The following is a 3,957-nucleotide window of genomic DNA, read 5'->3' as shown; positions in this document are numbered from 1 at the left end:
GTTAAATTTTGCTATTCTTACTGGGGTGAGATGATATCTCATAGTTGTTTTGATTTGCATCTCTCTTAGAGCTAGGGATTTTGAACATTTCTTCAAGTGTTTGTTCACCATCTGAATGTCTTCTTTGGTGAAGTGTCTGTTCATATCCTGTGCCCATTTTTTAATTGGGTTGTTTTCCTTTATCTTGTTGTGGTACTGTGTTAGTTTTTGAAAAGGTTTTTATAACCATTTAAAATATTTTATTGTCCTTCACATGAGACAATAAAACAGTAAAATAGCTTTGATAATATGGATGAATACTTGGTAGTAATGACATATAAACTGTCTAGATCTAATTTTTATTTTAAGGAATTTTTAAATTAAAACTTTATATAGTTAATGAGACACTTAAGATTGTCAGTTTTATTAGTCACTTTGATAAGGTAATTGTTTTTTATAATCATTTGAATGAAAGTTTACAAAGGTTAATACCTTTGTATTTAATGGTTTTTCAATCATTCATATACATTTTGTTTTAGGACATTAATTACAATACCCACAATGTCTGATCCTATTCCTTTCCCCTTACTCCATCTTAGTGTCTATTATAATTTCTTAATTTAAACCGTCTTTTAACTTTGCAAAATACTTCCAAGATGGTAATCTCCCATGTCCTACACAAAAATAGAGCACTTAAAAAGAGACTGCTACGACTCTATAGCACTTCTCACAAACTGTTACTTCTATATAAAAAGCCAAAAGCCACTTCCCATGAATTGCTTCAGATTCATGGTGCTCCCCCACTGGACAGTGTCGAACTGCCCCACATGGTCTCTGACATAGTAATCTCTAAAGAAGCAGACTGCCCCATTGTTCTCCTGCAGAGCAGTTGGTAGGTTCCAACTCATGACCTTTTGGCTAGCAGCTGAGCTTTTAACTACTGCACCACCAACATTCTTTACTACAAGTTGATATCAAATCAAGGGCCTCCCTGACTGGTCAGACAGAAACACTTTGTGTCCCTGCTGGAGTGGCTGAGCCTCCCCAGCATTCCCTTCCTCACCAGGTGTGTCCTAACCCTTTTCCTCCTCGGAGTCTTACAGTTTTCTCAGCTAGGAGGCTTGTGAATCTGAATCCCTTCCCTCTGCTCTCTTTGATCTCCCCTGCCTGTCCCTTCCTTTGTCATTCCCCCCACCCTTCCTGCCACTTCTTCCTCACCAGGACAACTGAGGAGTTCCTTCTTCCCTGCACTATCTTTTTTGTGGGAGTCATAGAAACCTAGAGTCTTAAAGTTGGATGTTGGGAACCTTGGAGATCATCATTCTAGCCAGTTTTTTAAAAATGATGCTTACGGGTGAGTTGCCCAAGGTTACAGAGTTATGTGCTTTGCTGCTAACCTAAAGATTGGTGGTTTGAACTTACACAGGGTCTGTGAGGAAAAGGATCTGGTGATCTACTTCTATAAAGAGTATAGTCTGAAAAATTCTATGAGGCAGCTCTACTCTATCACATGGGGTTACAATTAATTTAAAATTCACTTGATGGTTCCTAAGAACTACAACTTGGAATTGACTCATAGCTGACCCTCCTATGGGTTTTCAGAAGTCATAAATTGGACAGAAGGAGATTACCTACCTTCTTCCTTAGAGCAGCTGGTGGATTCGAACCATAGGCTTTGGGGTTGGCAGCACTACTCCCTACACACTCACCAGAACTACCATTTTTGAGATGAGACCAACAATAACAATAGTGAAGATAAACTTATGGGGCAGGAGTCCCAGCTTTGATCTCAGGAAAGTTCTTCATCATATCTATGGTTTTCCATTCCTACCCTTTGCTGGATAAAGGTGTTAATTAGAAGAGATACTCTCTGAGGCATATCCAGCTCTGAAATGTGTCCGACTCATCCTATAGGCAAGTTCCTATTAGCTTCTCCCTCATCATTGCCATTGCTTTGCCTAGAAATGTGCCTGCTAAAGGTAAGCAAAACAAACAAACAAACAGTTTGCTGTCTTTGTAAAGTTTTAACAATTTTTATCATCTTGATTGAGGCATTCCAACAATTTCTGGAAGCCTTGTCTTATACAACAACTGATAACAGTTCTTTTTAAGAGTTTAGATTCTAAGGTAGAACTTCCTGAGCTGTGTCCTGAAGTCCTTAGGGAGTGTGTAGGGACATTGGTCCTCTCAACCTGTGGTGACCACATTGTCTGGGATGGTTGCAACCAATGTACCTAACAAATATCATTGTTTTCTATTGGAGTCACAACAGACAAAAATGCAGAAAGCCCTCCTCTGAGGTGAATGCCATCACTACAAGTATAATAACCACAATGGCAAAGTACTTCCCCAGACCTACTTGCACTTGGGTCACAAATACCTCCCCCCCCAGTGAAGGAGGCTAAGGCTGTGTCATTACACAAGGTGATAAAGGATATGCCTCAAATGACCCATAAGAGACCCTATGTGATTCCATTTCACGTTACAATAGTAGTCAGTCCTAACATGTACAAGACTCAACAGGTGGCAAAGAATTTTCCTGTTTACTAGATAAAGAGCATCCTCACATATTTTGTCTCCTTTGATCTTTCTAACCACTCCTTGCAATACTTCGAATCAGGCTGCTGATACATGATGGAAATGGAGAACTGAGAGCCCAGAGGCACATAACTAGAACTAAGAGTCAAACACATATCGTCTTATTCAGAATTCAGAGCTCTGTCAATATCATGCCTCTTCTTGAATGTCTTCTGTTTTCAAGAATATGCCTCAGTGAATTCTGAGTACTGGGTCTTTTCTTGGTGAGGGAAGAAAGAGCAATGATGGAGCCCTTGGCTACTCTGCAGGGCTTTGTCAAGCTTCTGCCAACTCTTGTTAATCCATGTTTCCAAAGCTGGGATGCTGCCCAGGAAAGGAACAATAGAAACTTTCGACTGAAGAGAAGACATATGTGTACATGTGCTTGTGTACACACTCAAAGCTTGCCCAAAGGGACCCCGCCTGCCCTGTCAGGATGCCTGGGGCTTGTCACGCAGCCCACGTCGGGGAGCAGACATCCTGGTTCCCACTCACCTCCGCGGAACCTGTGACCCAGGCCAACCCACCATGTTTGGGACTCTGCATGTCCGGTTCCTGTTATCTCAGGATCCTGGGACTGACTCCTTGGCTCCTCTGCCCAGCCTCCTCCACTCCCTGTGGACACGTAGCCACCACACACTTCTCGGAGGGCTATTTCTAGCTGAGGGGCTGGTAATTGGGCCCCAGCCTGTCAGGTCAGGTCGTCTGCGTGGCTCAGCTGCGACGGGCGGCCTGACACGTTGTGGTTCAGCAGAGTGCAGGATGTTGGGGCTTCCGGAGGCAGGCATCCCCTCAGCCTGCTGGAGGTCAGGGTTGCTGAGACGTGGGGGTGGGGGCCAGCAGGATGCTTCTGCAGCAGGCTTGGGAGGAGTTGGCTCTATGGGGAGAGGCTAGAATTGGCCTCCTCACACCTTTAGTGGTTCTCTGTACCCCACCAGTGCTCTTTTCAGAAAGAATACTTTTTCTTTAGTGTAACTGGAGTTACTATAGCCTTGTGGGTGGATGCAGGCCTCAGAGTTAAACAGTCTGGGTGATGGTTATGCCATATACCAGGTATGCTGCCTTAGGCAAATTGCTTCACCTTCCCATTTTGAGCCTCAGTTTTCTGAGCTGTAAAGTGAAGATGATAAATATACCAACTACCTCGCATATGGTTGAAAGGGTTTAATAATGTCATTGTAACTGAGTCTAATCTGAATCTGACTAATAGTGACCCTAAAGAACAGAGAAGAACTGCTCCCACCTCAGGATTTCTAAGACTGTAAATCTTTACATAGGCCAATTGCCTTGTTTTCCTCCCACAAACTAGCTGGTGGTTTCCAAAAATTGGTCTTTCAGTATCACAGCACTAAACTACAGTGCCACCAGGGCTTCTTGAACTTTATTACACATATAACATAG

General features: G+C 42.9%; 1 pseudogene; it reads right to left on the bottom strand.

Moving 5' to 3' along the window:
- The window catches only part of LOC102873804, a 21,421-nt pseudogene extending 18,319 nt beyond the window's left edge, over positions 1–3,102 (bottom strand).
- Between the last annotated feature and the right edge of the window lie 855 nt (positions 3,103–3,957).

This window comes from Elephantulus edwardii, unplaced genomic scaffold (assembly GCF_000299155.1).
Source record: "Elephantulus edwardii isolate Elephantulus edwardi_28Jun2011 unplaced genomic scaffold, EleEdw1.0 scaffold00096, whole genome shotgun sequence".
Classification (NCBI taxonomy): domain Eukaryota; kingdom Metazoa; phylum Chordata; class Mammalia; order Macroscelidea; family Macroscelididae; genus Elephantulus; species Elephantulus edwardii.
This window is presented reverse-complemented; position numbering and strand designations above follow the sequence as displayed.